The 27293-nt window shown below is 42.0% G+C and overlaps 1 protein-coding gene across 1 annotated transcript in view; it reads left to right on the forward strand.

Moving 5' to 3' along the window:
• The window catches only part of EXT1 (exostosin glycosyltransferase 1), a 291269-nt gene that overhangs the window by 179585 nt on the left and 84391 nt on the right, over positions 1 to 27293 (forward strand). The gene's annotated exons all lie outside the window — the stretch shown is intronic.

Genomic DNA, 27293 nt, shown 5'->3' on the forward strand with positions numbered 1-27293 from the left:
AGGGTCTCCACTATGGATTTTATACTCAACTCATGGCAACAGCCAAAGGGATCCTCCATGTGGTTTAAGAAGCGGAGATTTTGCCCAGAGTCCCTGCATGGTGGAAACATCTGAGAGAGAGATCCTGAATGTCCATCATGTGATGAGGCCCCTGGGACTGGAAGTGAGCCCCAGCTGTAGTTACCGAGGTATTCCCTCTGGTTTGGTGTTAACTCCTGGTGAGGGGACAAGCTAGCAAGGGAGGCCAGGACCCTTATGTGGGCAGGGGTTCCCTTGGATGACCTGACGTCTTCTAACAAATGCTGAGTTTACCAGCTTGAACTCTACCACCCACACTTATTCTTATCTCTCTTAGTTCTTTTGCTGTGGCTGTAATTATCTGGAACTTATCTCATAGTTGTCACTATGTTATTAGCAATAGAAATACCAGTTTTGATCTTTATATAAATTCTGGGAAGGAATTTTTCTTAAGATCGGACTTGACTTGGGACACTATATTTATATGCTTTCTGGTGGCCATGTTGTACAGTGACAAGTGATTCACTAGTTGGGGTCAGGATCCAGTCTAGTCAGAATAAACTCATTACACTTTGCTATTCCACCTTGGCCTCTGCGACCCAGCACCGCGAGGGTGTCCATGGGGACAGGAGGCTGAGAGAATACGGAGCCCAAGATTAGGAGGCCTGCATCCTAGCCCCAGCTTGTTCTCTCTTAAGCCCCCAGTTTTCTCCTCAGTAAATGAAGCCACTGAAATTAATCACTTTCAAGAGCTCATCTAGCCTTGAAGGAAGATCATTTTTTCTTTTTAATTATTTTTTAAATATAAAATTTTAGTTAAGTTTTAAACACAAAAGTACTACTTGATCATTAAAATAAACAAATGAAAGAGTAAAGAAAGGAATAAAGTAAAAAGCAAAAGTTTTCCTGCCCCCTCTTTTGGTCCCAAAATATACAATTTTAAAGGGGAAATCTCTGGATCTGGAAGAGATGATCTCTTTAGATTACTCTTAGAGGTAATCTCTAATGGTAACGACGTACAGTCCTGTAAGGTTTTCTGTGCAGTATTCTGCATTGTGTAGGGCTGAACCATTCCTAGGGAATGATTCTTAGTTTCGGTCTTTGTCTGTCCCTTGCAACATGGTGCCACTGTTGATCAAGGAGCCTGATCTGTCTCTATTTCTATTATACCATTTTATCCTCATTAGTCTTTGTTTCTTCTTCATGTATTTAAAAAACAACCTTCTTGGGACTTCCCTGTTGGCGCAGTGGTTAAGAATCCACCTGCCAATGCAGGAGACACGGGTTCGAGCCCTGGTCCAGGAAGATCCCATATGCCATGGAGCAACTAAGCCCGTGCGCCACAGCTACTGAAGCCTGCGGGCCTAGAGCCAGTGCTCCGCAACAAGAAGCCACCGCAATGAGAAGCCCGCGCACTGCAACGAAGAGTGGCCCCTGCTCGCCGCAACTAGAGAAAGCCCATGCACAGCAATGAAGACCCAATGCAGCCAAAAATAATAAATAAATAAATAAATAAAGTAAAAAATAAAAATTGGAAAATAACAAGTTTTTGTGAGGATATGGAGAAATTGGAACCCTTATCCATTGTTTAAAAAAAAAAAAAGAAAGAAAAAAAGAATCCACCTGCCAATGCAGGGAACACAGGTTCGATCCCTGGTCTGGGAAGAACCCACGTGCCATGGAGCAACTAGAGCCCGCGAGCCACAACTACTGAGCCTGCGTGCTGCAACTACTGAAGCCAGCATGCCTTGAGCCCGTGCTCCGCAACAAGAGAAGCTACCGCAAGGAGAAGCCCATGCACTGCAACAAAGAGTAGCCCCCGCTCGCCGCAACTAGAGAAAGCCTGCACGCAGCAACAAAGACCCATGCAGCCAAAAAAAAAACAACCAAACAAACAAAAATCAACCCCTCTTCTTCCTCTCTCATCTTCTCTTCTTCCTCTCTCATCTTCTCTTCTTCCTCCTTCTCCTCTTCCTCCTCCTACCCTTCTCCCCCTTCTCCTTTTCTCTTCTTTTCTGCATTTCTATAGAGGTATCCTAAAAATAACTAAACACTTATTAGTTTTAGTTATTTTTAAACACTTAGTCGTAGTTCCCAGTGAGAAAGTTATGTTGGTATTGCAGATTGTCATTGTCTTTAAAAAATAAAATGATACTATTTATCAGATCCACAAGATTTACTGAGTGCTTGCTCTGTATAAGACATCAAACTGAGTACTAAAACAGGGTGTAATAATGTGGTATTAAAACCATATTTGTGCCAACCAGCACAGATGGAAATCTTGTTACCAACCAGAGTTGTGTCCATTCATCTTCCACACAGCAAAGCCAATCTACTGACACTGGGTTGTGATGAAGGAAAGTACAGCATTTATTTGCAGGGCACCAAGCAAGGAGAAAGAGCAGCTAATGCTCAATAGACCTGAAATCTCTGATGGCTTTCCGGCAAGCGTTTTTAAAGGCAACATTAGGGGTGAGGGTCACAGGGTGCACGATCAGCCCCTGGATTTTTCTGATTGGTTGGTAGTGAGGTAACAGGGGGATGTTTCTGGAATTTCAGTCATCAACCTTCTGATTCCAGCTGCTCTGGGGTCTACCTGCTTGTGGTCAGTGTGTGGTCACTATCCTCCACCGGCTGGGGGTCTTAGTTTCTATAGAACAACTCAAAGATATGCGTCAGATTGTTATCTATATCCCTCAGGAAGAACCAGGAGGCCTGTGACTCCGTTGTTCTAATCAATACCTGCTTTAGTCTGTTCTTTGGAACTCCAGGGAAGACCAAACTAGAAGCAGGGGACACAGTGGGGCTTGTACCCAGGAAGGCTCTGCAGGGTCCTACTTGGATTCAATCTGAGGGACGCTGGGTATCCTGGAACCTGACTAGATCCTGGTACTCTTTACTGAGTTCTGAAGAAGAAAGAGATGTTAAAGAGAGTGCTGTGTACAAGCTCCCCCCAAAAGTATATGAGAAATGTAAAATTTGGTCCCACCATTTGCCTTCTCCCCAAGGCCAGTTTTCTAAGAAGTTTCTTTATTTGCTCTTGGCTCTTGATTGGCTTAGGGCTGTTGAGTGTTTACTGCTTTCTGTTGATGGTAGTTGTGTTACCAAGTCCAGGCTCACTCTGCTCGCGGCAGGACAGGCCAATGAATTGGAGACGAGGTTTTGAGGCAAGGAATACGACTTTATTCGGAAAGCCAGCAGACAGAAAAGATGGCAGACTAGTGTCTCCGATAAACCATCTTATCAGCGTTTGGATGCCAGTTTCTTTTACAGCACAGAGGGGGGAGGAGATGAGGAAGTAAAGTAAAAAGGCTGTAAGTTTTGCAAATATCCCCTGGAATGGCCAGCTTCGGGGAGGGGATGTGTTCATTTCTTCTTTCTTGCGGCCTTCCACAGGTGGGTGGGGTCAGATTGTGTCCCTGTGAGCTGAACAGAGACATTTAGTTTAACATTCAGGCCGAAGGGCAGGGTACCCTGAGGCAGGCCATTATGAATGATTATAATAACAGAAGCAACGAAAAGTAAAGGTTAAAATCAAAGAAACAGATCGAACATGGAGTCTGATTTAGCTCTTCCCTCTTAGAGTTGTAGACTTTTGTCCTCATAAGTGCTTCATTTGTGGTCTTTAGACTCAATTACTCCTTGGATGGGAGTCTGAACAGGCCACCCAGACTGAGTAAGTTTCACCTCTCATGTTATTGTGGCTGGATGATCATGGGTCAGAGTCTCTGCTTTCTTTGATGGTCAGTGGAACATGCTTCCTGACTGCCCCACCATATACCAGGGAATACGAAGGCTTGGCCCGTGTCTAAGGCTTATTTAAGGCTTATCTATTCTGTGATCTTTTCCTGCTGTTGGTTTGATTACACAATGGGGGAAATTTAATCGTGAAAGAACTTAATAATTATAAGGAACTTACCGTGTGCTAGGCGGTGGCCTGAGCACCCTCTTGCAACCAGAGACAAGCACTACTATGACGCCCATTGTAGAGACAAGGAAGGTGAAGTTTAGAGAGGACAAGTGACTTTGCCGGAATCACTCAGCCAGTGAGTCTTGGAGTCAGAAATCAGCCTCGGGCAGTTATGACTCCAGAGTCCAAGCTCTTCCCCTGTCCCTTCCAGTACCTTCCATCCCTGTAGCCTGACTTGTCACAGATTTAGGTAGGCCTCACGAGGCTGTTTGTGGTTGCATTGCGTGCACTAGTGACACCTAACAGCAAAGCTATTTCTCAAACACACACCAGAGCACTCATGGACTATATTGTTTCACTAGTCCAGGGTCTTGTGAATCTTGCCATGATCTTGCAGAAAGAGTTCTCAACGGAAAGTCAAAACACTTGGTCATGTAGCTAGACTTTTCTAAGCCCCGGACATCTCATCAATAAAATGAGGACAATGATACTTGACAAGGTTGTAGTGGTAGTCGAACTGTGTAACATACATGAAGCAGAGACTGGCTGGGCTCTCACATAGTTGGTTCTCAGTTCATTTTATTTCCTTTTTTTTACCTCCACCAATTCCTCTTCTTCCCTCTCTGTATTTCCTGATTTTTCTCCCTTGCTGGCACAATCATTCAACGTATCTATCGCCGGGCTGTAGTTCCAAGTAGCAAGAAAGCAGAAGTGGATGTGTTTATCGCCATCTCAGGCTCTCAGAGTGAGTGTGTTGTCTTTGGAAGCTGTGGTCAGATCCCACACCAGGTGGACCATCTTCCCTGGAGTTCTGGAGAGGAAAGAGAGCCTGTTAGTAGACAAATGGGTCACAGGAGGAGGTGGCCAACTAGTGGAATACACTCTCGTTCTGATATTTCTTTCTCCTGGGAGTGATTTTATCTTCATCAGCAGTTCATCTTGACCTCCCAAGACTTGACTTGTGCAGTCTTTCTGGGGCTTGTGAAAATGATATGAGTCTGGCAAGGCATTTAATCCACTGTGGAGACACCCTGCTTAGAGGAAATGGCATGCAGATTATGCTTATCATGGGAAACACGTATTTAGCCCCATCCTGGACATCTCGTAAATAAATCCATTTTAAAACTTTCTCTAGGAGGACTTTCCAGGAAAGGGAAATGATCTCAGAAATGGTGACAATGTACGAATGATGGCAAATGAATGGAGCATCCAACTGTGATTTTTTTTTCTTTCTAAATGATTAACAGACTCAAGTTATAAACATAAGAAATAAAAATAAGTTTTTGAGACATAAGTCACCATCAAGTATAGGACTGCAAATCAGCCTTTCCTTTTTTAACTTTTTATTTTGAAATAATTTTATACTTAGAGAAAAGTTCCAAAAATAGTGTATCCTTCACCCAGCGTTCCCTAAAGTTAACATATTATATAACCGTAGTGTAATTATTCAAAGAAATTAACATTGGTACAATACTATTAATTAAGCTACAGACTATTTGGATTCCATCAGTTTTTTTTGTTGTTGTTGTTTTGTTTTGTTTTGCTTTTTTTGGCTGCATCGGGTCTTAGCTGCGGCATGCGGGATCTTCGTTGAGGCATGCGGGCTCCTCCTTGCAGCACTTGGGCTTCTCTCTAGTTGTGGCGCCCGGGCTCCACAGCGTGTGGGCTCTGTAGTTTGCGTCACGCAGGCTCTGTCGTTGAGGCATGTGAGCTCAGTAGTTGTGACCATGCAGGCTTAGCTGCCCTGGGGCATGTGGGATCTTAGTTCCCCGACCAGGGGTCGAACATGCATCCCCTGCATTAGAAGGTGGATTCTTTACCACTGGACCACCAGGGAAGTCCTTTCATCAGCTCCAGCCCCCTCGCCTTCTCTCTTTGTTCCTGGATCCAATCCCGGATCCCACACTGTCTTTAGTCTTAGTGTATTTTTAGTCTCCGCCAATCAGTGACTGTCCTCAGTCTTTCCTTATCGCTCATGACATTGACAGTGATTATTCATTTTAATGCTCCTTTTCAGTCCTTATCACTAACTTGTTTTATAGTCAACATTATCCAACTGTAGTTAAATTTTTTCATTTAGCATCCCAATATGAGACATTTTCAATGTATGGCATATTAAGTGGTTGGAATTTCTCTCTGCAGTAAATTTCAGGATTTGGCTAGTGATTCAGTTCTTAAAAGCTTAATGGTCACAGAATGAACAAGCAAAGGGACTTCTGATAGTTTTCTCCAACTACTCTTGTCTTGACCATAAAGAAACGGAGGGCAGAGGAGTAAGGGGATGTGCTAGGGACACACAGATGGTTAGGGGAGAACCCCAGTCTTACCTTGTTGTCATGTGGTTACCTTGCTTAAAATCTCCAAAGTTTTCCCTTCACAGTTGGAATTAAATCTAGTCACGTTACTGTGTTGACAAGGCCCTCAGAGACCTGACCTCAGCCTGCCTTCCCCACCTCATCTCCACTCTTCCCGCACCTCCTTCATGATTTTCTAGCCACACTGGTCCCTCTTCCTGAAACACTCCAAGCTCATTCTTCCCTCCCACATCAGGGGCCCGCTCTTGAAAATTATTGATTCCATTTTGATTTTTCCTAAAAGCTTCTCATGATAATCTGTGATTTTAATGATAAACTATTAGCTAGACAATAAGCATTGCTGTCTCTCCTAATCATAAACTGACCTTGATATGTTCAGTTTGCTTCAGTAGGTCTTCCCTGAATTGCTGTCCCCAGTAGAATGTGAGCTTCTTGAGAGTAAGGACCTCATCCTGTAAGGATACAACTGTATCCCTTAGGTCCAGAACTGTGCCTGGCATCTGAGAAATAGCTCAGTAAGTATCTGTGGACCGAGTGAGTACATTTTCTGAGAGCTATGGTTACAGGAAGAAGAAACCTGTCCTTCCCTTTCTTCTGGAACCTGTGAGAAGCATCTTTCCTGGGTCACCTGGTCAACAGGAATTTATTGGAGATCTCCCTGGCCAGCACCACAATAGGGCTTTGTTAAATCTGCCCCTCCTTTTTTTTTTTTTTTTTTTTCCCTGTTTAACTTGAATAGTGTAAGGGACAGAGAAAAAAAGATGAGCATTTCAAAGGCCTTTAAATCAAAGTCAGCTCTGCCACTTGGCCTTTGGTGGGTCAGTTCAATGAGAAATCCACCCCTTGCCATAAAGGTGTTATAAGAGACCTCTTTCCCAAACATTTGGAGTAGAACTATAGAGTCTTTAAAGGATAATAAAATACCAAGGTTTAAATACATTTCTGTTACTTTTCACAACTCCATTATTACTCTATTGTCTTTGGAGGGGCCCCTGAGGGGCTGTGAAAGGGCCTTTACCAGCAGATCAAAAGAACGGAAGTGCTGACGGCACCTCTGGGTTCACCAGCCTGAAACAAAAGGACAGCGGCTTCCTTTCTAAGACCTGTGCCACACCCCTGGCTACGCTTTATGTTGTTAGATCTAGATGGAGACCTGTTTGATTTGAGAGCTGGGCAGGCTTTCATTAAAAATGTGTTTTTGCTTTTATGAAGTTTCCTTAGCCAACTCATTTGGTACGAATTACAGAGGCTGCTGTAGATAAGCCTGCTGTCGTGACTAGGAATGAACAAAACGTGTTAGCGTGACTTATTCTACACCGAGTAGGACATTAAGAAATGCCAAATCAGGCCATTCAGATGCCATTAGAAATATAAAACTATCCTTTTCATTTACAAAAAACAACAGCAACAATGGCTTCTAGCAGAGTTTCCTTATAATGGTATCAATCCATTTACTGATGAGAACGCTGGAATTTAAGGAGATCACGTAGTAGGCAATAAAAGGTGAACCGACGTCTTTAAGAAATTATAATCATAAATGTATTTGATCCTGCTTGTGGAACAGCAGGCATTGTACTAGTTTCATTTAGTGAATTGGATGAGTGATGAATAGGTTCTAAAAAGGCTTTTTGGCTTTTGTTCCCACTTGGTTTTATATTTATTTCAAGTTCACCAAACAACCAAATTTAGGCTGAGCAAGAGTTCCTTGAAAAGGAGGGCCAGATATGGACCCAGGAAGCCTGGGTATTGCCTGCTCCTCTTTCTGTCACCAACTAAACTATTTGTGAATTTGGGCAGTAAATAGCTCTTTAGGCCACAGTTTCCTTTACCTAACTAATTCTAAGTTCTTATTCTTGTCTGACCCTATTATATAATGAATTTTTTAAGAAACTGATTTGTAAGAGATGTACAGTGGCTTTAAATTTCATTTTTTTTTTTTTTTCAGTTTTGGAAAGTAGTTCTCTTAAAAGAACAAATATCATTCCCCTTAATTCCATATTATCGATAACATTTATTTGCTTAAAGAGACTTTTCGGTGCACAGTATTTAGTGGATACCATATAAATGTTGCCTAAATCAGTGGAAACATTGTTTGGCTAATATTAACCAAAAAGTAATTTCTTGAAAGTTTAGACCATATTTCAGAAAAAGAAATGTAATCCATGTTGGTAAGATTGTCCCTTGATGTTACAGATGATGAGGAAGTAGGTATATACCGTCTTCCAAAATGTTTTCTAGCTAATGCTATCTTACTGTTCAAATGTAAAAAACCCATAGGCAGCTGGTGTACTTTATAGGCTTATAAATACCAGAACTTACTAACAGGTTGATCAGCAAGCTTTACAGTTTGCTTTAAAAAGTGAGAGCTTCCTAATAGTGTAGAAATACTTCACAGTTCATTTGTTTTTAAAATGTGAATTTCATCAAGAAGACCTAGGATGGATTTTTACCAAATGAAGTGTGGTATGACAGTAAACTTCACAGCACATTTTATTAATTCATATGTAATATGGCAGAATGAGTGGCTACTGAAAACAGCAAAGCGAGAGAATATTTCTCATTCAGAGTATCTCATTTTCCATTATTAATAATTAATAGAGCTTTTCATTTTTAAGTGTCACTACTGAAAGTGCCAGTGTGCTCTGCAGTAAGCGATTACAGAATGTTATTTTAAGGTAATGGTGTTCCCAGTAACAACAAAAGTCAGAGGATGGGCAGGAAACACTCTTATTATCAGATATGGGCACCATCCTGAAACAGACAGAGGCTTTGTGGATTGTTCCCCAACTATTTGCACACGCCTCTAATGCAGGTACCTAGAGCAAGCATTTTATGGTGTTCAAAAGCTTGAAAAATTTGTTGGTGGTGAAAATTGCTAAACCCTTACATGGACTGATTGTTTTAGCTATTAAAATGCCAACAATTCACTGTTAACCTGCTTGTGTTTGGACAAGAATCCGGATATTGGTAGACTTGCCTATGTGAAAGCATTTGCTCCACTAAGGCCGCCTTGTTTGATCTGAGAATTGTTTGAGAGTGAGTGTGCAGGCTGGAGGATGTCAAGAAAGAATTCCATGAGGAATGCTATGTCCTTTAACAGAGAATTCAGGGCTGTTACGGGGGAATGTGCAGAGTCAGGCATGGTCGCCTGGGTTGTCATCATACTGAGGTATGAAGCAGATGTGCTAAAACAAGCAGTCTCTCTTTCTTTCTTTGTTTCCTGCACTTGGAACTCTCCAAATTTTGGATACTAATAATTCTGTATTAGCCAGATAATATAGGATGGGTTTGTGGGTTGGGCTAAGACCTGTGTGACATGACCTTTGCCTTCTGATCTAATAGATCTGACACCTAACATCACCATCATTCTCCTTAAAATAGATATAAAACATATGTACACTGTTCTTTCCCAAGGAGACAAGTGTTTTCCCAGTAAAATATTTACCATTCATTAATTTTTCAGATGCCCATCTGAAAAATGGTGTGTTTTTTTGCCTTTTTTTTTTTTTTTTTTGGTTTTGAGGTATACCAGTTGTATGTATAAAATGTATAAAGCTTAACACACAAAATATGAATGTTCTGGGCTCTAAAGAATTACATAGGAAATAGTGCGTGTGATAGAACAGATTTTGGAAATGTGCTTTGAGGTTATAAGATCTTGGAGAGCTGTCATTTGGGAGGATATTTATCCCTGGGGATGACTAATGGATTTCAACGGATGGCAACTCATGTTAATTGGTAGTGGCTTACTGAACGCTGTGTTGAGAAGGATTCTGAGGACTTTTGAATTCAATGGGAAAGAAGTCTGTTTCTTATGTCCGTCCCAGGCATCAATCTTGTCATTTGTTTTGCCATTCCTGGTTTATATACTCCTCTGACATGAGACTGAGCAGGGATTTAGTATAAACCACTATTTAGATGGGTTCTGAACCAGTGTTTCAAAATTAAATCAAGTCCAAGAATTAAGTCGATCAGAATTTAATCTTTGTTGAGCTCTTACCACGTGCTACATGCTGTGAAGAAAACAAATATGCAAAGTTAAATTGGAAGGTAAGACACTGAATGGTGGGGAATGGTCAGATAATAATAACTGCTGAAAGAATTAGGAAGAGAACACCAGGCTGAGAGTCAGGAGAATCAGAGGTAATAAAGAATGGCAAAGGAGAAGCCATTCCTTCAGGGAGAGATGGTTTTATAAAAGCAAAGGTAGCGAGTACAAAGTGTAGCCTTTTCAGAGCAATGGGAGGACTCCAGCCTATTTGGAAAGATTGTGTTTTGGAGAAAGTGGGAGCCACCAGCTGGTAGAGGGCCTTAGAAATGGATTGTTTTCTTCTTCTTGCTACTTTGTTCTAGACTGTAGGTCCATAGAAGGTAAGAAACTGGTTATCAGTCACCTGCCTTCATCAGTGATTTATTAAGCGGTCCACCATATGTCAGGCACCATCTTAAGATGACAAGACTTGGTTTGGACTCTGGCCTGGAGGATTTTTCAGAGTGGAGTAGGAATAGGGAAGGAAATGTCTACCAATTCATACCTGCAGGCCTTTTTAAGGAACTCATTGTTAGCTCCATTGTACAGAAGAGAAGACAGAGGCTCAGAAATGCTAATTTGCCTAAGGTCACCCAGCAGAGCTGGATTAGCATTTAGGTCTTTTTTGCACTTTAATTCTGGCTTCTGTTCCCCAGAGTTCTTACAAGTGCTCTTTGATCAAGTGTTATATTTATGGGCCTTTTTATTTAATTTCTCTTTTGCCCAGAGCTGGGAGATACCATGTTCTTATAGTTCTTTTTGAAAGACATTTAAAGTAAGCATTTTTAATGAAGCGTAATATGCATACCAAAAAAGTCCACAAATCATAAATATTCAACCTGACCAGTTTTCACAAAGTGAACCCCTTATAACCACTACCTAGAGGAACTGAATGCATCTCACTTATTTAAAGTGAGTGGAAATTGACCATAAGGTAATGCATTTTTGCACATTTCCTCTTTCTCCCTCCCTCCCTCCTTCTTCCTCTTCTCCTATTCCCCATTTTTCCTATTCCCCTCTCCTCTGCCTCTTCCCCCCCCCCCCATTTCCTCCAGGCTGAAGTGTTCCCTTGAACTTCTTGATCACAGAACTTTTTCCCAAAGGACATCCTTGAAACCACCTGGTGTGTTGGAGGGGATGATGCCTGTCTTTTGGGAATCACATCAGCTATAGAGAAGGAACAGAAGTGCCAGCAGTGTTGAGTGCTGATTTAATTCTATTCAAGCCACTTTCTCATACACCTAGAATGTACCAGGCATTGTGATATTTTAAAGAATATATCCATGCCAGTCTTCACAGATATACCCATTTTGCATACAAAGACACTAAAATTCAAAGAGGTTAGGTGACTTCTGCAAAGTTATATACAACCTAGTAAATGGTAGATTTCTTTACACTCATCCATTTTCCTTTAAAATGCATCATAGCTGCCTGCTTTTACCTTCACTCTTTGCTGAACTAAGTTTGCATGACTAAAAATAAAACTAAATTAGCGAAAAAGGGCCTAGACACACCAGGTTTGTTACAGGAACTGCTTTTTTGCCTCCCTTTCTTTTTTAGAATAAGAACTCTGATTCCAGATAATTGCAGTCCTGGAAATAGGACACAGTCTCATATTTTGAGAAGCTGTTCTCACGTTTCCAGATCTCTGTAAGAGCCTGTCTTTGCAGGCTTGTTTAGTTACACTGTTGGCTTAAAGCTGATGCAACTGGTTTTCTTAGGACCAGAAGTTCCTGAAGAGATACTAACAAGATAAATCAGCTTTCTTTGTGTCATAGTTAGTTAAAAAAAACAAATTCTAAGAACCTCAGGTCAATTACTGTCCCTCGAGTAACCCATGTTCCTAGGAAGTATTTTAAATGCCCTTTGAATGATACAAATGCAGTTCAAGAGAAGGGCATTGTTTAAGAATTTGTTTACAACTTCTGTGATTAGAACAACTCTTACAGTTTGACTTTTTTTGAGGTGAGTCTCCTTTATTATTTTTAGTTCCTTCTCATGCCTTTCCAAACCAGGAATACTTACATGTTGGGATTGAGCCTGTCTTTAGATTATTGATTAGAGGCACCATTTAATTTGGTATTTTGACAAAGAGTGTCTTATGTCAAGTTTGTAAGACTGACTTCTTTGTGCAAGCAAGTGTCCAACAAGGAGGAGGAGAAGAGAGTTTCAGTACAGGTCGTTGGAGATTGAAAATAATTTTTTACACTGTATGACTCCTTTCAAGAATGCCATTTTGATTCATGTTTAGTTGAATCTGTGATAAATCTTTGTTTCCATGTTTTTTGAGAGTCAATTCTAACTCGGGGGTGATCTGGGAAATTTCTAAAATGCTCTAATATATTCATAATAAACATAGTTTTTAAAGTGAAAAATGAGAGTATTTGCTTTCGTCCCATCACTCATCGTGGAGTTTGGGCTCATCAAGGGAGTGTTCTGTTGGTATCTGGGGAATCCTTGGAGCTAAATTAACACCCTGTCTCTTCCCCTGGCCCGTTCCTTAATCTCTTCAGGAGTACTGGAGTTTTTGCCTTGAGAACTTCCTACTGCTTCTTCTCTTTAGTTTGAGCCTTCAAATATACCAGAACATAATAAAACACTCCCCAAATAGGTGAATATCGGAAGGAAAGATACATGGTTTGATGCTTTCTTTGTGCGGGGCATGGTTTCTAGACAAACACAGTGTCATGTTCATATTAAGAGCTTAATAAATATGGATGGAATGAATGGATGATTTGTGACAGTGAAAATTGTGTATCTCAGTAGTGATGTACACAGATCCTGGATCCATCTCTCTTGTTTGTAGAGTTAAAAAATGGACTTTCCTTTATATGTTTAGAGATTTGATGGAAAAATCAAGGAACGCATAAGGGGTTAAAGAAAGAAATCCCTTGCACCCAGATTGTGGAGTGTATCTGTAAGGTCCCTCTCCCTGTCTGACAATAACAAGGATTCTATTTAAAGATTTGTGTGCTAAATCAAGAAGCTGAGAGGCTCCTTGACCGTAAAAGAGGAGAAAGGAAAACATGAGTGGGAGAAGATGCAAAATGCATTGTTTCACCTATGGGGTCTCCCTCCTCCTCTTTGCGTAGGGTTACTGGAGGCTGTAGCAGGCTATTGTAGTGTTTTCTCGATATGTTTTGCCATCTCCTTTGCTGGGGAGCTAAATTATCATAACAGTGCGTGGCCGGGTACTCTAAAAATCAACGCTCTGGTCTTGCTAAGCAGTGCCCTGGAGAATGCTGGACCCAACCCTGCTAGATCTTATTTATTGCAGATCAGAATTCTGGCTTCACTGAGACTTCTTACTGGGTCCTCTGGGCTTTCCACACAGGACTGAGTCGTTGCAGAGTTTACACAGCGTCTGCCTCGGTAGGAATCAGAGGATGCCGCCAATGGCATAGGAGGCTTTGGGGTCAGACAGACTTGTACTGGAACCATGGATATTCTGCTCATTGGCTATATGTCCTGAATGTGTTACTTAACCTCTGGACCTCATCAGTAAATCTGGGGAAGGTATTACCTACTTCCTAAAGCAACAATGACTTGAGGAAAGTAACTACCAATAAATGGTAGCTACTAGTTCATACGAATATAAACGTTTACTTTTCTTCTGCTTTTCCTAACCCCTCGCTGTAGGAGCCACAAATCTGTTGCGGAAAGGAATCACACAGGGATTGTGAGAGCAGGGGGCTTGCAAACAGCAGACCGTGTCATGGAGGTTGGCTCTCCAGCTAACCTAGGCGTCTGCTATTGAGGTCATTCACCTTGGCCGCTGCAAGTCAGCAATATATGGTGGTTTTCCCTGTTTGTCAGTAATGGGAGTGATTGCAGGGTAGAATGGATTCCTACCCCAGAATTAGACTTGCGGGGAAGACCAGCCTACAACAATGAATTTCATGGCATCAGCCATAACGCTCAGCCCTGCATCCCAGCCGTTCTATGTCTTGAATTGGAATGAACTCAGTAAACAACCATGCCCAGGTATTCTCTGCCAGACAATAACAATACAATGCAATCGTTTTGAACTTGCTTTTAAAAACAAAGAGCTTCCTCATATGCTTTTTCTGTGTGAAAAGTATACAAGATTTATCGAATCCTGTGCCTTTGCAGAATGACAGTGCTGATGTTGCCTTAGCGAACGTTGTTCTGCCTAGCTGGGTGCTTCAAAACCAGCGCCTAACTCAGGTGTCATCTCTGGCCATCTTTCTTCATCTCCAGGTGGGACTTCCTCCTCCTCATGCTCCTATAGAACACGTCTGTCAAAGCGCCCGCCACATTGTGTAGAAATGAATGGGTTATGTGTTGGCTTATCCTGATAAGACTTGAGCCCCATGAAGGCGAGGACCTTCCTGGAGTCATCATGGTGCATCCGTCTCCTACGCCAACACCTATCATGGAGCGGGAAGCTTGGTCCATTTTGCTGTGATTGACCTGAACTTCACCAGTGCATTTAAGGGCTTTCTTCTTCTTGTAACTCCAGTTTGAATTTAGACTGTGTCTTAGGGAGCGCACCCAGAGTACAAGGTAAGATATTTTGACATAGAGTGTTCTGTGCTCAAATTGCCACGTAGCGAGGACCACTTTCCTCAGACATATGCTTTTCTGATTCTCTAACCCCAAAAGGAGGCATCAACTACAAAACCCCGACAGCTGATAAGCTTTGATTTTATGTTGGTTGCATTTATCTCGCTGCTTCTTCAAAACACGGGCCTGTGTTACCTCTGAGACATCATCTTTGGTCTCCCCCATCCCTCTAGATTGGATTAATTGATTTATGTAGCTATTGAACACACGCTGCCTCAGAACACTTGTGTTTTAACCCAGTAGGAACCCCAGCTGATCCTTTCGAAAGCAACTTTTAAGAGAAACTGATGCCCTGTGAACACGTCAGCAAGCTCGTCTTAGAGCAGCTGCAGACTCATTTTGAGATTGCCTAATTATTTATGCACCCAGATTGCACTCCTTTCCAGTGATAGGCTGAGACTGAGCTGACTCTTAAATACAGGAAGATATGCTATGAATGCTTTATTATTAAAATAGGTCAGTTTTCTATTATGTTTCCCAAAATCTTAAAGCTAGCATTAGAAAATTCTATTTCTGCCAGCTTCTACAGATGCAAAACTGTTCTTTCAAAAACTTGCTTTTTAGTGTTTGCAAATGTGAGCACAACATATCTCACTGTCAGTTTAAAGTAAGTGTGTGTATGGGGGGGGTGTTGTGTGTTTAGACAGAGAATGTAAATTTCATCCCAGTAAGTGCTTATTCTGAAGACCATCTTCTCTCCAGTGTAAACGTGTGCTTATCAGTATGGAATAAATGTAGTCCAAAAAAATAGGAGAGTAAATGGCCTTTTATTCAAATTGTGTGGGTTTTTTTTTAATAATAGTAAAAGCTTTATTATCAATCACTTCATTTTTCTCCACCTACAGATTTGGAGGGTAGGAAAAGAAAGCATTTGGGGGCCAGTTTCTTGAATCAAAACAAATCAGGAATTGGCAACACTGTAGTTTCCTGACTATTTACCGACCTGATTGGTATCATTTTCTGAGCTTGGGAGAGCAGTATTCATTCATTTTTATTTTACTTCTACAGAGTTTCTACTGAGTTTAGTAGGTAATGTGGAAACCATCTACCATAAATAAATTGCTGCAAGATAACAAACAGAATTGGAATTCATGCTTACATTTGCCTGTTTTTTGTTTTTTTTTCTTTTTCCTCCCTTAAATCCAGCTCTGCCTGGAAAGGCCTATAACATGCTTTTCAGGATGTTGAATGTTCTAACTTACAAAGCTTCATGCGGCCTTCAACCGTTCACACGTTTTATGAAACCCACAGAGGTGGCAGAGAGGGAGGGAATTCAAATTCAACTTGACATAGAGGCATAATTTAACAATAGCAGAATCAAAAAAGATGTGATTAAAATCACACCTCCGAATGTGAGGACACGAAGATTCTGTTAAACAGACTGCATTTCCGAGCCACCTCTATTGAATTCAGCATTTCCGTGGCTTTAAAGTCCCTAACCCCTTCTGTCCAACAAATTTGCAAGACTGCAACTAGAACATAGAGCGAATGTTGAGAACATCCTCAAGATGGCTTTGTCTGGGACAGTGTGCCTGGCATCCCCTAGGGAGGCACTTCCTCCAAAGAACTGGCTCCCCACACATTGCTTCTGAGAAGGAAATAAGAGGAGAGACTCCAGAATGGAATCATGGAAGCCGCTTGCGTGTACTTGGCTCATTTGAAACTTTGGTTGTAAAACCTAGATACCTCCACTCTTGGTCTTTGTCCTCACGATATGGCTTCATGGGGAGACAGTAGGGTGTTGTGCTTTGGAGTCGAGACAAATTCGGGAGCCCATTCGTGGCTTTGCTTCCTGGGTAAGTGACTTTACTTTTCACCTATAAAATGGGTATATCAACAGCAATAGCCACTCAGAGACCACTTCCTTTGCGCCAAGCCCCACGCTCAATATTATTCTTACAACCACCCTAGGAGGTAGCTTCTTACATTCAAAGAGTAGCGAACTTGAGGCTTAAAAATACCAGGCGACTGGCCAAGATGACACTCTTGGAATGTGATGGATGTAGCACGTAAGATCACCACACCCCGTTACCTGGTGACCAGCTACTTTTGAAATCAGCTCCACTCAGGTGGGTGATACGTGTGCTCTGTGCCCTGCTGGATACGGTTTAATCTTCTCGTTTCTCTACTGGGGGCTTTTGACAGGCTGTAGGTGACAGGCGAAAAAGCCACATGCAGCTAGTTTTGTCTACTATGGAGAGAACAACTAGTCCCGGCTGAACTTTTTTTAACTGGCTGCTGCTTTGGTGTCGTAGAAACACAGCCTTAGTCTCTTCCCTGTCGAAAAATTATAAAGTGGTAGCCCAGCAGGGCTGGAAGAGCTGGCAAGTGAGGGCACTCTTGGAGCGGGGAGGAGACCGAACATCGTCCTCGAAGGTGACGGGGGCAGGAGCTAGTGGGCTGAGACCAGAGGAGGGAAGAAGTAGTGCACAGAGTTCATCCTTCTCCCTGGGGATAAAAACCTGTAAAAGTGAACCCTTCATTTAAGGGCAGTGCACTTAGAAGGCAGCTAATCTGTTTGTCCCCTGTTCTTTCTCTAAATGTAATTAAGGAGACTTTGAAGAAGGAATATTGTGCTAAAGCCTAGGTAAGAACCTGCTGTCCATCCACCCCGCCAAATCCCTAAAGCCTCGTTTGATTTTAATATTTTTCTTTTGGATTCCACTCTGCTGCTGTGTGAGGAGCAGCAGGTGGGGAGGGTAGAGAGGAGGGTTCCTGGGGCAGCAGAAATCCTTGTGGAAAACCTTTTTTAATCTGGATGATGGCTTGGTAATGTAAGCGGTGAGAGCTGGCATAGGAGTGAAAACTGTAGGATTAATGGCCTTGAGCCTAATTCCCTGATACCTTTTAAAAGGCCAGCTAACCAGCTGGCTTTCTCCTTTTGCTCCACATACACTCTCTCCCATATCCCGAGGTGTTTTTGTTTGTTTGTTTGTTTTTTCTTTTCGCTTCAGCCATTTTTTAACCCCTTCTCTGAATCTGAATTTTAGCATCAAATATGTGTCAAAGAGAGAGTTGTAGATATGTGATCATACGCATCAAAGATGCTTAGATGTTAATATCCTAACGAGAAGACTTTGTCATAAAATATGAGATGGTTATTTGCATTACAAAGTGATCTGGGATTTTTTTGGGGGGTGCAAATTTTTAAAAATGTGAACTCTTACTGGCGTGGCTCTCTGTGTGCGCTCACATGCACGTACCTTCCTGCATATGTGTGCGTGAATGTGACTTTCCATTTAAACCCTTGGAATATGCACTTTCTTATGGAAGTAAGAATAAAGCCCAACAAATGTTACCAGTCCTTGTGGATGTTCCAGATACAATATAAATGCAGGGCCCTCCTCATACTTTAAAATCTTACTGCTTTACCCAAGTGCCCATCTAATGTCTGGCTGAAACCCATGGGATCTGTAAGACAGGCAGCCCAGGGTAGCGTAAACAGCTGTGTCTCGGCATGTCCCTGTGAACCCCTACAGGTGTAAGTGTACAGGCAAGGAGCATTACTTCGGGTGCGAGTGGAGGCGCCAGACAGGAAGCAAAAAGAGTGTGACTGACTCGAGCAAACAAGAACTTGATTAGTGTTTCCAGCATGAAACCTTTGAAGTGGGTCAGCAGGAAAAGAAGAAAAGGCAAAGCAGCCAGACACGGGAGATTTCTTGTTGCCTCGGTTATTCCGGGGGACTCTGAAATACCAGTCCCTATTAGTGTGGTGGGTAAACATTCTCATTATTTGCTGTAATTTGCATTATTATTGGAAGGTAGTTAACGACACTAACATTTTCATATAACACTCAGACCTGAATGGGTCTTAAGGACCTCCCTCCAGTCTTGGCGTGAAGTTGTTTACTGGTTGATTGTTGAGCGCTGGAAACCACTTCTGGTTCGCTCTGGCTGTGAGTGGACTCTGCTGGGCCCACTACATTTTGTAATCTGATTGCATTGGCCATGCCAGTCAGATTGGCTTGATTCTTTCCGCCCTAGACTAATGCCTGGCCGGGGGCAGGCACCCCGTAACGATAGCGGTGATTACAATATGCGTTAACCAAAACATGGGAGCCTTTGTATAACTTTTGTCATCATGACTGGTTTATGTCCATAGACAACATCTGATATTTAGGGAGATTGTGGGGTGCTTTTCCCAAATCACAGATAAACCTCCACACAGGTCTCTATGAGAGCCGAGCCAAGCCAGCCAGGATGTTATCAAATCGCTCCCTGTGGGACTTCCCTGGTGGTCCAGTGGTTAAGACTCCACGCTTCCACTGCATGGGGCACGGGTTCCATCCCTGGTCGGGGAACTAAGATCCCACATGCCATGTTGCATGGCCAAAACAACAACAACAACAAATCGCTCCCTGTAACTTCACAGCCTTCCTTGGTTTACAACCATTTTGATCATGTCATCTCAGATTTCCCGTCAACAGAGGATTAGTTCACCCACCCAGAGGTTTTGCCAATTTGATACAGCAAGCCCACGAAGCTTCTAGACATTGCATTCACTGGTTGATGGTTGATCCAGTCTTCCTGTTTAGGTTCAGTTAAACGCTCATATTTACACATTTCCATGTTTATTTTTAGCTCCCTTCTCCATCGCTTCCAGTCGTTTCCCTTGGCGGTCCTCTCCCCTCCCCAGATGTAATGAGGGGATTAAACTGGACGCCATGATAAAAGAGGCAGCATCATTTGGAGCGTTTTTCTTATAATGCATTTAATTTGCCCCAGTCAGGATCAGCCGAGGCCTCTTTAACGACAAGGGACAGAAGTGGCAGCCTTGGGGAGGAGACACATACATTGTCCGGTCTGTGTTTTGAAACAGGGCCCTGGTCATGGTGGGAAGGATAACTAATTCAGAGTCACTTTACATTCATTCCAGACAGGAACATATTTCTCCTGTATTACTTACAAAGGACTTGGAGGCGGGAATGAAGGCAGCAGGCAGCATTAGGAATGTAAGTACAGATAGGGCTGTCGTCTTTGTGGTTGTTCCTCTGGATGGATGCTGTTAATTTTAACAGCATGGTGAAAAAGAGATAGAATTGGTCACCTTGTGCTGCAATCGATTGCTTTGCCTTTCTTCCCGCCCGCCATGGAGGGAGGGAGTCCAAGAGGCTTTTACTGCTCACTGTCTGCTCTCAGCAAACGTGAACCAGAAGCACAGCAACGTGGCAAGAGTTTTACGGCTTCGAAGTGTGGTTAGTTCCATGCTGAGGTGAGAGCAGAAGGCACCAGGGATTAGGGACAGGCGCAGATGTTAGGCAGCACCGTGGGGATTGATCGGCCCGCGTGAGTGCCAGTCTCTGGAATTGATGTTGCTGTACCCCAGGGAGGTCAGCCTGGAAGCTTCTTGCCTCGCTGCCCAAATTCCATTTGCACCCAGCAACCCTCAGAGGATTCCAGAGACCTTTTTGTTTCTTCGTGCCGTTCTCCCTGTAAGCGTCCCATATGGCCTTGGCATGGAACAGGTGGATCTAACCCCGTGGTATTAACAACATGGCTTTGGTTGTTCTCAGAGACCTTTGCTTCTGTCCAAATGGCTTTTCTGTGCTGCCTCTCTCGAAAGATTAGAAAATGCTCATGTTTTTCCTTTTCCTTCATCATACTTCTGCTCTTACTTATTTAGCAGAAAGTTCACATAGATAAGAAAGATGGTATATCATAGACATTTTTGTTCTGAAAGAAATGACCCCCTCAACGAAAAAGGAAAGAAGAGTATGTGAACCATCTGTCAATCCATGCTCATTTTTGGTATAGACAGACAAATACATATACATACATATAAATATCTGCCCATATGTATATATGCACATGTGTGTGTGTAGAAATGTGGCAATAATGTGTCAGATGCTATTCCAGGAATGTCCAGAAATGAAACAGGGAACACAGTTTCAAACATAGAAGATTATGAGACTTCCCTGGCAGTCCAGTGGTTAAGACTCAGCGCTTTCACTGCCGTGGGCCCAGGTTTGATCCCTAGTCGGGGAACTAAGATCCCACAAGCTGTGTGGCACAGCAAATAAAAACAACAACAACAACAGAAACAGACTCACAGACTTAGAGAACGAACTTATGCTTACCAGTAGGGAAGGGTCGGAGGTAGGGATAGATTGGGATTGACATGTACATGTACTGCTATATTTAAAATAGGTAACCAACAAGGACCTGCTGTATAGCACAGGGAACTCTGCTCAATACTCTGCAATAACCTAAATGGGAAAAGAGTTTGAAAAAGAATAGTAGCCAAATAAATAAATAAATAATAAACATAGAAGATTATATTTTGGAATAACACGGCTCCAGCCAAGCCCCTGTTCACCTTCCCAAATGTGCTACTTCTGCTGTCTTCCCATCTCAGTAAAAAAGCAAGTCAACTCTCTCTTAATTTGCTCAGGCCAAAAACCTTGATCTTGTTCTTGACTCCTTTCTTTCTCTCATAAACCACATCCAACTCACCAGAACATCCTGTTTGTTGTAGCTTTGGGAGACATCCAGAATCCATCCACTTCTTATCTCCACGGCTTCCTTCCGCGTCTCAGCTATGGTCACCTCTCACATGACCCTTGCAGTGGCCTCTTAGTGCGTTTGGGCTGCCAGAGCAAAATACCACATACTGGGCAGCTTCGTAACGACAAACATGTATTTCTCACAGTTCCAGGGGCTGAAAGTCGGAGGTCAGGGTGCCGGCATGGTTGGGTGAGGGCACTCTTCTGACTCACAGGCTCCTTGCTCTGTCCTCACGTGGCAGAAGGGGCAAGGGAGCCCTTGGGCCTCTTTACAAAGGCATTCATCTCATTCATGAGGGCTCTGCCCTCTTGACCTTATTCAACTTTCAAAAACCCCACCTCCAAATACCATCACATTGAGCATTAGGATTTCAACAAAAATTCTGGGGGGACACAGACATTCAGACCACAGCAGCTGCCTAATTATCCTCCCTGCTTCTCCCACCACCTTTGGCCCACTACCAATTCTTCTCCACCCAGCAGCCACCAGAGGAAACCTTGTAAAAGATAAGTTAGCTCTTTCCCATCCTTTGCTCACAATCCTTAATGGCTTCCCATCTCACTCACAGAAGTGTCCACATCCTCTCCCTGGCCTACAAGATGATGTCTGATGTCATCTCCTAACACTTCTTTACCTCACTTGTCTCCCAGTTGACACATATTCTCCGAACAGCAGTAGCAGTAGTAGAAGTGGGAGTAGTAGTAGAAGTAATTTTCTTACCAGACTTAAGCTGGCTTTTGCTGGCCAGAATCCTCCCATCAAAAGTATCCTTATAAGATCACTTACTTTGGGTTCATGTTTTTTTGAGCACGAGCTACCCATACTCCTTGCTTGGCACTGCAATAAAACTTTCTCTGCTCCAAAAAAAAAAAAAAAAAATCACTTACTTTGGGCATTTTCCTAGGTGGGTGCATTTGAGACCTTGTTGACAAGTCCTGGGGCCTCACTTAGTAGTGGGCTGTGCAGTTTTGAGGTTACTGGGATCTTCCACTGAGTGTCCAAAGCTCAGGAGATGATTAAACTGGAAACAGAAGGCACTGTCAGGGGTCAGCCTCTGCCATCAGTGAACTCGTGCCAGGAAGGCCTCCCCTGCCCCTCACTCCTGCTCAGGACAGTGCCTTCAGCCAGGGTCCCTAGGATGGGGGAAAGCCCTTCTGAATATTTTTCTGTCTCTGGATTAGTGAAAAGCAAAATAGACACTGTGGCATTTGGTGCTTCTGCTACATACAAGAGTGCTCAGCGACTTCTTTTGACTTCATATGAGAAGCATCTTTAAATATATTGAATCCAGGGCCATGATGTTGATCACACCCACTCTGTCTTCCTGACTTGGAGCCTTTTTTTTTCCCTCAAGGGCATTTCCAACAAAGGAGTATGGCTTTCAGATTTGTAAACTGCCACCTTATTATCCTATTAGTCAATTACAGCTGCTGAAGAGCAGGGTAAGTGACAGTATGGCAGATTACAGCAATTTATTTGCCATTCTCATCATCTTGTTCAGCATATCATCAGGCTATTTAAATTTAATGATAAGACTTTTACATGTGTCTTAGAGCAGTTAAAGTTGTAATCAAAATGTTTAGGAAAACCTCTACTGACCTGCTTAAGTGCCGCCTCTTTCAACATTGCTGGTAATGCCTTATTGTCATTTTTATTAGCAAAGGTGACTCTAATTAGGAGAAGCAACCTCTTTTCAAAAGAAAGTACAGCTTTTTGGTGTGTACAGAGCTCAAGAAAGATGGTGAGGATGGAAATTTCTTACTTCGGTTGGTGTGCAAATAAGCACCAAGTAGCTAAATCTTCCTGAGAAACTTGATGGAGTCTGGGAATAGAAGAGGTTGTGGGCGTGAGGTCAGGATGTGTGTACAGCATGGCGCTGGGAGGAGCTTGGAGGAAGGAGAGCTGTGGGTAAGGAGGAAAAAATAACTGCCCTCTGTGATGTCTGATTCTCTTTCAAGCTAAGGGCTATCGGTTTCCTGTAGTAGTGCCTGCAGTGAAACAAAAAGAAAATCTGTATAAAAAGAAAAAGAAGTTTAATGCTTAGATAGAATCTTTGGATCTTATGGGACAGGATGAGACAGTGGAGGACCTGTTACCTTGAACTTGTTCACACCTTTAGCTTCATTGGTGGACGTGAGGGGCTGTTGTAATTAACTGAATAATGGAAAGACCTAAACCTTGGGTATACCCAGATTATTCTAAACTTCACTATACTCTCTGGTCCTCACTGATGGTTACACACTCGCTTCATTATTATGGAGCTCTCAGGATACCCTGTCAATTGTAAAGTCAACAATACCTGGCCTCCTATGAGTTTAAGCTCAAGAGTTTAATATCCATAACCTCAGGCAAAGGTAAGAACAGGGTTTCTCAACCTTGACACTATTGACATATTGGGTTGGATAATTTGTTGTTATGGGGGCTGCCCTGTGCATTGTAGGATGTGTGGCAGCATCCCTGGCCTCTATCCCATGGATGCCAATAGCACCCTCCCATCACCCAGCTGTGACAACCAAAAATGTTTTTAGATAGTACCAAAGGTCCTGTGGAAGGCAAAATCAACTACTCTTGATGATTCACACTTTACGTTATCACTGGCAAATAACTCAGGCTTTTGGTGTATACTTAACAACTATGTAATGAATCTCTACTCTGTGTAAGTCAGCACAGAAGAGACTGAAATAAGATACTTTTTGTGACAGCATATAGTACCTGTTAGTGTAAAAGATGCATCCCAAATTTCATAGTAAATTTGGTGAGGCAGTGTTTTTCATTCATATTTTAAATCATATATTCTTTGAAAGTTATTTCAAACAGTCTTCTAAGAGAAATCACTATTTTGTTATATAAAAATTGTACATTATGTGACAGGGTCTAGCTGTAGGTTTTTTCCAAGTTGGCAGAGTAATTGAATAGTCTGGGCATTGTATGTTCTCAAGCAGCATGGTGACATCGCTTGACCTTTCTTAGGCAGTTAGACCTAAAGATGATTTCATATTTTTGGCACATTGCATTCCTTCTATAATATAGGACCATTGAATGCAAAGTATTCTTTGCATACATTATTCTGGAGATGGATTGGGTCATTAATAGTGGAAAGAGAATGGGCTTAGGCAGCCTGCATTACTTAGTAGTTTAGGGAACAGAAGGTAAGAAAGTGCTACGTGACAACAGATGGTACCAGAATTTAAGCAAAGCATGATATCAGGGTCCAAGGCAGTCAAGGAAGGCAAAGAGGAAGAGTTGGGACTTGAGCAGGCCCTGATAGAAAGACAGAGCTTGGATAAGCAGAGAAATAGGGAAACCAAACAGAGTCCACTGTAAAGAGAGACATCAGCTTCTGTCTTCCTTAGAAGCCATAGTTCAAGGGCATTTAGCTAAGACCTGAGAACAAAGAAGGGCTAGGTACCTTGGGTTCCAGCAAGCATTCAGTTTTCTCTAGACCATTTACAGCACCCTTAACTAACCCATATTGCCCTTTAGAATATATAAATATGGTGGTGTGACTATATGTGGTGATGGCCTTTAGGATTTTGCAGAATGAGAAATATTATATTGGGCTGGCCAAAAAGTTCGTTCGGGTTTTTCCGGAAGATGTTACAGAAAAGTCCAAATGAATTTTTTGGCCAACCCAGTATAACCTTATTCAGCCTATTTCCCAAGCTGTTAAGCAACTAAAAACTCTGAGACTGATGCTCTCTCCATCTACAAGGATCATGAATCTATATGAATGTAATTGTATTATTCAATCTATCATTATATCATCTATTTTTATTATCACCGTAATCTTGAGATAGTTCATTACAGCATAAAATGATAACCTCCATGAAAATGACTTGACATGTATTTCTACTAACTTAATATGTTTAGCTAGGTATCACAAGTGTGCAGAATTTTTGCTTTTAGTACTCTTAAAAGTAAGTATTCTGAGAAGTGGCATTATACTTGTGTAGAATAGTCTTATTGTTATCAATTTTTTGACAGTATCCTTCAAATTGTGGATATTTAATCAAAAAGAGAAGTCAGTTGAGCAATGAGAAAGAAATTATTGAATGAAATGAATAAGAAAGGGATTGGAGATGTCCCTGAAAACATGTTTTGCTTGGTGGTAGGTCCTTACAATATTTCTGGAAGATTGAATGTAACATGGCCTTTCTTAGTAGAGGCAAGATAAAGAAACATCTCTGAGTCGTATAAATATCATTCTGAATGAGCCTATAGCTCTATCTAAAGAATTATTAGCCAATAGGTATCTTAGAAAATTAAGGTATGCCCTGGAAAATAAACATAACAGTATTTCTTATACATTACAAAGGTAAGACAAAGCTGATCACTTTTCATGACAAGGAAGCTTTCTTGGTTGAACAGTTAAGCAAAGATTATATTTTTTGTGTTATCGGTAGCATGCTTCCAGTGATTTATTTCATTCCTATTTTGTAAGTGTGTAGTGGAGGCACAGAGATTAATTAACATACTCAAAGTCACAAACTAGTAAGTTACAAAACTGGGATTCAAACTCTGGTGAAGCAACTTCAGATCCTAAGCTTTTTTTTTTTTTTTTTTTTTTAACCGTCGGAGTTTTAACCTCTATCCTATATCACATGGTGTTTCTAACTAGAAATATTGAAGCCCTTGAGTTAATTTTGCCCATTTAATCCAGGTGAGTGTGTAAGAAGCCCACCTTCTGAAACTGGGAAGTGAGATGAACATAATTGGCTTGGTCAGCTTGAACACAGAATGAGAAGACACAGCAAAAGGCAGTGATCTAGGTGTATCTACAGGGTCTTGCCCAGTGACTGGATAAATATATAGTTTCTGTCTCTAAGGGATAACTTTCCTTCGGAATTTGACTTTTTTTTTGTGCTCGGCCAATTTGCAGGTGAATCCGTCACATCGTTGGCTTGGCGCTGGCTTAGTAAATGTGTACTAAGTCAACAGCCTAGCTGCTTTGTCTTTGAGGGTAGGAATGCTTCCACTCATTCTTATATGGAGGACACAATTGGTAGCCACCAAATATTTGTGGAATCAAATTGACTGACAAGTCACTTGGGTGGTATTTCTACTAGAGCTCACACTGAGATGGAAAGAAACTAACACTGAAACTCTAGTGACTGCCATTCACCAGCAAACTGAATTCAGTGCAGTATAAGGTGGTCCATTTGGTACTATACCCAAAAGGGTTTAATTGCTGACACATCAAAGGAAGTTTATTCTGAAGCCAGCTCACTTGAAAGTTAGAATTTTACGTATAATGTTGCCATTTAGAAAAAAATCTCTATATTAAATGCCTAGTATTTAACAGATATAATCCTCTCATAACAACCTCATGAGGTGTATATTAGATCCATCATGTAACATAAAAACTGAGACTCAGAGAGGTCACACAGTTGAATGTGTACACAGTCACACAACTTTCAACTGGCATTTGAAACCAGGTCCAATGGACTCAAAATTTTAAGTTCATTCTACCATTCCCAGCACTGGATTAAGGACCGAGGGGGTCATCACATCAGCTAACTCTTCAGTCTGAAGTGTATGTTGATGCGTAGTCTATTCCTTGACACCATTTTCTGAACTTCGGGTAGCTTTCAAAATCCCCTATTTGTAGCTGTGTTTTTAGATTCATCTCTTAATGTAGCACTCAAGGGGAAAAAAAACCTCAGCAGACCCCATATTAACTGGGAAGCCCCTTCTGTGTTGCATTTCGATCTGTTTATGCTGAAGCTGATTAGCACTTTTTGAAAAGTGCATCTAAATGCTTGTGCTAATCAAGGGAAATCGAGCCGTGTTGTTACTGTGGAAAGCCGGAGAGAAGAATGGATGTACGGGCAAGTTTCTTTTTTATTAATCATACAGCATATAGCTTGGTGCCACACCTACCCCCTTCCCCAACAAACACCGCTCCTGAGTGCTTATTTAATAAAGCAAC

This window comes from Balaenoptera musculus, chromosome 17, assembly GCF_009873245.2.
Source record: "Balaenoptera musculus isolate JJ_BM4_2016_0621 chromosome 17, mBalMus1.pri.v3, whole genome shotgun sequence".
NCBI classification, from domain to species: Eukaryota; Metazoa; Chordata; class Mammalia; order Artiodactyla; family Balaenopteridae; genus Balaenoptera; species Balaenoptera musculus.